This window comes from Phascolarctos cinereus, unplaced genomic scaffold (assembly GCF_003287225.1).
Source record: "Phascolarctos cinereus isolate Bilbo 61053 unplaced genomic scaffold, phaCin_HiC Scaffold_726;HRSCAF=1367, whole genome shotgun sequence".
Taxonomy (NCBI): Eukaryota; Metazoa; Chordata; class Mammalia; order Diprotodontia; family Phascolarctidae; genus Phascolarctos; species Phascolarctos cinereus.
In genome coordinates this window covers 190,449,644-190,456,562 of record NW_027556098.1, presented here as the reverse complement: position 1 = coordinate 190,456,562, position 6,919 = coordinate 190,449,644, and the positions used below count along the sequence as shown (strand labels likewise).

At 35.8% G+C, this 6,919-nt stretch overlaps 2 pseudogenes; both read left to right on the top strand.

The window, feature by feature from the left end:
* Window positions 1-3,276: 3,276 nt before the first annotated feature.
* LOC144454362 (protein ITPRID2 pseudogene) lies at window positions 3,277-3,834 on the top strand (annotated as a pseudogene).
* A 3-nt stretch (window positions 3,835-3,837) lies between these two features.
* Window positions 3,838-5,943, top strand: LOC110213293 (protein ITPRID2 pseudogene; annotated as a pseudogene).
* The last annotated feature ends 976 nt before the right edge of the window (window positions 5,944-6,919 follow it).

The window sequence follows — 6,919 nt, the reverse complement described above, 5'->3', positions numbered from 1 at the left end:
AAACTGGGAAGAGCTCAGGCAACTTCCTGGCTTCTCTCCACCATCTTGGCTCCACCACCCAACTTCACCTACCACTGCCACTTAATTTTTAATGCAGAGTATGAAACAAATATATGTGACTATGATGAAAATGAGAAAAGGTGAAAATAATGAGTGGGGTGAAGTCTCTTCTTATATTCCCAAGACAAGCACTGAGTGTAGTTGAGAAAACCTACTGATGAATAATGCCAACTTATCAATTACAGAGTAATATAGAAGAATAAAAAATTTCTTCTCATTAGCCAATTCATCCTTTTTGAATCAATGCTAGTCCATTTTGCATGCTAGCCTTTGAAGTACTTGAAGATAGCAATCACATTTATCTTGTCACCCCTGTTCTGAGTTAAACACCCATGCTTCTTTCAGCCAGTCTACATATGACATAGATTTGAGACTCTTTCCATTCTGATTTCTCCCCAGATGTCCTCCAAAACAATCTCTACTTCTCAAAAGGCTTTGTAGAATAGGATTTCCAGAGCTAAGCACATTACTCCAAAGTTGCAAAAGACCATAGTACTCTCATCTCATTCCTATAAATGTATATACTTTAATGTAGCTAAAGAACATAATAGCTTTTTTTGCCTGCCAAAACATATTGGATAGTAATTTAACATGTTTGTTAGGATATTAGGAAAGAAAAAATGAATATGCCACTTTTCTCTCAATGACAAGGGTAATGCATTTCTGCACATAGTCTCTGCTAGTGTGAAATTTTCTAAGTCAAAACATAATTTGATCTAAGGCACATGGATTTGCCACTTTGGAGTCACTTTTTATTCCTACATCCCCTTATTTATTATAGTTTAAAATAAATTCAAGGATTTGTATATTAGTTTATGTTATGGACAAACTTTAAATTTGGCTACACTAAATAACATGGATAGAGATGAATCCCTATAAAACCCAATGAGCAAAAGTTGATTTGCAGCATCTGGAAGAAAGAGTTGGACCTGAGGAGAATATTTCTGTTAATTGCTTTATTTCTGTTTTTACCTGATAAAGAAAAAGCCGTTGTTGATTCACAGCTGGTTGATTTCTAATGCATTTCAATTATGCTTTCTTTGTAAATAAAAACAAAACTTGAAGAGAATCTAGTCATGAGAGATTTTTTACCACTTCAAGAAGTAGGTGCATATTTTGAAATATGAATAAAATCAGTGGCACATAGGATAACTAGGAAAATTCCATTTTTTATTTGTTTCCAAAGGGCTAAAAACTTGATATTTACAGTTTTAAAGATGGGAAGGTAAAGAAGAAAATCAGAATGCTTTATATTTATAATATTTATTGAATATTTATAATATTCAAACATTTAAAATGAATTCCCATATGTATAAGTAACAAATCCAAATATCAATCAATCAATAATGATTAATTAAATATTCTCTATATGTTAGGAAGTATGCTAGCTGAAAGGATAAGGTGAAATAATCCCTGTCCCCAGGAAACTTATATTTATAGTGTAGGTGGAGCAGGGAGAACAGTCAGTATATAAACTTTAATGTTCAGGATTAATAATTACTCTCTTTGCTACATGACCTTCATTTAAATATCTTTTTGTCTGATCCTTGACTATCCCCACTATTGAATTTTCTCTCTGTTTTTCCTATTATACCAGTTTAATAACTCAAAAACTTAACTATTACTACATAAATTTGATTTTGACTTTGCAGAGATAATTGAGAGTAAGCTCTTTTCTAGAACACTATATTGACTTTGACATCATTCTATCCTTACAATTTTTTCTTCTGAATTTGAGAGAAGAGGTGGGAGTTAGCATGATTTCTTTTAAAAATTAACTCAAATTATAGGCACTGGACATCCTTTCTCGTGTCTTTTTACCCTTCACAGACACACTTATCTGTTTGTCCTCCATAAGTCATTCTCCAAACTAATTATCCATGAAGAAATAACTCCACACATTGTTAGTATAACCTTCTTTTAAAAATATCTGACTGACTTTCTTATTTTTTTTAATTTAAATGCAATTTCCCTCTCTTTAATTTTACTATCTAACATGGTCATAATGACCAAATGCAACTGTCTTTCTTCTCTTTCCTTTATATCCAGAAACACTGGCATCATTCAATTATGCTACTGAAATTACTCTTTTCAAAGTCATTGAGGGGTGGGGCAGAGCCAAGAAGGAAGACGAAAGGTAGTGACTCTCCTGAGCTCTCATGGATTCCCCTCCAAAAAAAAATTTAAATAATTCTGTAAAATCAGAAGGTGATAAAAAGGCTCACTTTGCAAGCAATGAGGCAGGACTCTGTTGCTTTGCCTATACTCAGATTCAGCTCATAGTTCTGGGGCATTGTCCCATGGCAAGGAGGAGCACTACCACACAAGAGCTTGTGGATGCAGAGAAGGAGAGACCCAGGTCACAAAGTGTTCCAGGGTAGAAAAGAATGTTTATAGTGACTTACAAACCAGAGAACAGGCCAGGAGAATAGTAAATACACCTCTCCTTAAAATCATGCCACCTTTGAAGAAAGAAAAAACTTTCAGATCCCTAAGAACTAGCACTAAAATAATTGCACAAAAACCTGAAGCTTTGGACAGTGCCCCTCTACCTCAGGTGCAGAGCCCAGCTATAACATAAAATTTAAAATCAAGAAATAGGCTAGGAAAATATGCAAAAATTAGAAAAAGAACTTAACCATAGAAAGTTACTATGATGACAGGAAAGACCAAAATGCAAATTCAGAAGAAGATAGCAATGTCAAAAGAAAAATGTGAATTGACCTCAGTCTCAAAAAGAATTCTTGGAATAGCTCAGAAACAATTATAAAAATTAAATGAGAGAGATAGAGGAAAATTGGAAAAAGAAATGAGATTGATGCAAGAAAATTATGGGAAAAAAAAGATTCCACAATTTTGTAGAAGAGGCAGAAAAATACTAAAGAAGAGCCAGGGGCTCTTTGGACTGGAGCAGTGCTGCTGTTTTTAAGTTGAGATACCACCACTGTAGCCTTTCTGGCTTCACATGAAACTTCTCCTGCCCCACCCTTTCTCCCCTCCCCCCCATTCCTCCATCTTTCCTTCCCTCCCTTTCCAGTTCTTTGCTACTCCTCCTTTTCCTCCTTCTCCTCTCTCTCTCTGTCTTTTTCTACCTCCTCCTGGCCTTGGGCTAACATCAGGAACAGGGCTCATCTGCCACGCTATCCTTGCCAGGTTGACTGCAGAGGGGTGGGGTTCTCAGCCTGAGAACCTGGAGCCCCAGGCACATTGGTGGGGATGGAGAATCCCTCAGCGGTAGCAGTGTCAGGGTGGGAGGAGGAGGTGCTGGAATGGCAGGTGGCAAGCCAAAGAGGAAGATCTGGGCAAAGTGCTAGGAATGCTGGCAGGCACTGGAGACAGAGAAGCTCTCCACAGAAGTCAAGCAGAATGACAAACCACACCTGGCTGTAGAGAAGCTTTTCTTAGCTGCAAAAAGAGGAAAAATTCCAAATGAAAAGATTGTTATATGGCTCAAAGATTGTTGAACACCTTTGGAAGCATCACTAGATGAGCATAGCTATATTATACTCATGGGTGTGCTTGTGAAAATGTAGGAAGTTTTGAAGAGCTGAGGCTAACCAACTACATAATGATGATGCTCAAGCTGAATTCTGTGGTGTCTTGGCTAAGGAAAGATGACTTCATATGAATTCTACTGACTCTGGAAAAAATAGCAGAAAAGTATGAAGTATTTCAGAATTGCTAGAACTTTATGAAGAAGATCCTGAAGAAATTCTTTACAGTCTTGGATTTGGATGGAATGAACCAGATATTGCTCCTAAAATTCCTCTGTAAGCTATGTGAAGCAGGGCTGATAGCTGAGACAGTGAGACAATAATTGCATCACTTGGTGAAGACCTTATAACACCACCCACAAAAGACAAGTCTTACTTTAATGACTCTGAGGAAGAATCATACATCTCTGAGAAGGAAAAGAGAAGAAAGCAATAATTGTTGAAAAGAGAACTTTAGATAATCAGAACATCCTGATATGTGTGAATGTACAGAGTAAAGGAAGTGAACATGTTGCCTCTAGTCAAGGAGATCCTGTTCCCGAAAGTGAAGATGATTTATCTCTAAGAGAGATATTTGCCTTGCTGTGGATCCCAAGTGCTGAAAGTGATGTCGACAAAAGTAATGACTATGAATTTACCCAATATACTACACATCAAATTCTTAAATCATTGGCTTCTATTGAGGGCAAATATGATCATCTGAGTTCTGAAAAAAACAAATGGCTCTCCTTCAATTGATTGAATTAATATAGCTTTACAAAGAGCTCAAATTAAAGTCTCTAATCACTCTGATCACAGAGTAGAGCATAGCCTGAGAAATCCAAAATTTGTTAAAAACAAAAGTACCTATTTGCAAACTCTGGGTATCCCCTAAGAAGATCTCAGTCTTTACCTACTACTAAGTTACTGAGTCCTGTAATGTTTGTGTCTTCTATATATATCCAATTGTCTCCAGATACTAGGTGTAGTCCACCTTCCTTCACCTTTAAATGTATGCCTGAAGAGAAACAGGAATTAAAAAAATGAGGCAATTGAACAAGATAGCCATTCTCTAGTTGAATCTACACTCTTCATCTCTCCATTTGTGACAAAATAAACTTCACAGTGTGAGATCAACAAGTTGATGGAGGAATCAAATCATAGTAGAACTTGTCCCAATATCCAGTCCACCTGTTTATTTCATTCCATCCACTCTGACTGGCAAAAAAGGCCTCTAGATGAACACATGAGAACACTTAGTACTTAGTGTTCCAAACATGTCAGGTGTCTCCTTTTGTGCCATAGCCACCCTCCCCCCGCTTTGGTTTGTCCAGATTCACACAGATCTAGTAACTACTCTTATCATTCATGTTCTGTGACTCCTCCTACCACCATTAAAATGCATGATATAGAAACTGCAGAATTTTTCTCAGTATCCATTGATGAGAGGATGTGATCTTGTTTCTGCTCCATATGCTACTCAGAGATCATCTATCCTAGCTCTTTATGAAAATGATTTTCAGGACCTACAAATAAAGGTGAAGTCTGATTTTGTTCAGAACATTAATGATGGATTTAGAACTGGTGATGTTACATCAGCAAACCATGGTTTACCATCATATGACTAAAGAAGCAAGATATGAAGTTCATCAACTTCAAAGTTTGAGGAATTCAGTCAGAATAGAACTTCAGGAACTAGAACTGGAGCTGGAAGAATATTTACTTGGTCTGAAAGAACAGCTTCATACTGTGCATGTTACTTGACCTTATCGTTCTCCATTACTCATGGGAATGTATGGAAGAAGGGCTGATAACTTGCCATGCCCTTCTCCATTGAATGTAATAGAACCAGTCACTAAACTGATGCACGAATAGTCATATTTGAAGTCTGAATTGTGGCTAGAGCTTGGAAAACTGGGTTTTGAAATTCCTCCTGTAGAAAGTTCAGAATTTGTTTTCTCCCAAGCCACATCAGATTCTTCTCTGTGTGTTCTAGTCCCTCTCATGCAAATAGAAGAGCTGGAATATTCTTCACTGACTCAGTTGGCAAGGCCAAGATCCATTTGCCAAGCAAGAAGGTATTTTGAGCTTCTGTGGCTTTCATACCACCTGTTCCTTCTAGAATACTCTTAGTGTAGACGCTTCCAGTTCATGAAAATTCTGAGGAAATTGGAATAGTTGAGAAAACTATAAAATCTGTAGAACCTAAATCTGAAATGGAACAAAAACTTAAAAAAATGAACCATTGTTGTCAGCTTCTGAGGAAAGTCAGAAAAATGTGGAGCATGATAAGTTACAATAAGTCATATAGGAGATTAAAGAAGCTGTTGCTGGGGAAATCAGACATGAAATTGTCATTGTACTTTTAGCAACAGTGTCTTCTTCAAGTAGGAATTCTTATTCTAGATAATATAAATAGCCATAAAATCACATTACAGGTTGATGTAGACCAGATTAACTGTGGGCTTTTGGAATTATGATGGTGTAGGCTGGTGGAACTGTCAAGGTGTCTCTTACTTGTGCTTCAGAAGACATTATTGCTACTGAGATGGGCTCTTGTATACAATGTACATTGTTTATTTCTTCTATACATATCTTTTATTTTTTTAACCATATGTAGAAATTTAGGTACTTTGTAGAATTTATGGCTTTCTAAACTAGCAAGACTGGTGATTAAAAAAATCAATAATATTTATTTGTATGTTTATTTTCCATTTCTTTCCCTGTGTAGAATTATATTTTCAAAATTGAAGACTTCTATATTTAACAGACTTAGAAATAATATATTTCTTTTGTCTAGCTTCTTAAAATAGGTATTTACTATGCAATAACTCATTTATTTTTGAGAGCTTGAAACAACATTACTTTTTTCCACTGCTGTTACTCATTGCCACTTCCAAGAAGAAGACGATATTCCTTTGTAAGAGTTTTTATGAATTATTGGGGAAATTACCAGTAACAGTGTGTTTAGAATTAATGAAACAACCTAAAATGCTTAAAGTTCTTGCATTGTAAGCCTTATATCTGCACAAAACAATTAAATCTAATTTAATTATGCTTACAGAGTATTTTTAATGTGCCTTAAATATGATGCATTTTCTTGCATTGGCCATAGTTTTGCATTATGTTAAGAAAAGTTTCCTTTTCTTTGTCTCAGACAAAATTAATCAGTGTCAAAATAATGAAACTCATGATAAGAAGTAGGTAGAAATGGATGGAGAAACAGTTGTTTTGTGGGAAAATGAAAGTAAATTAAAATTTTTTCTGCCCCATAAATTATTTTATTTCAGCTTTTATCCTCAAAAACATGTTCCAATGGGGGGAGGGGAGATGAAATAAAAGAGGCTACTGTTTGGTTTTGTAGGTAGTCAAAAAGATGTTAAAAT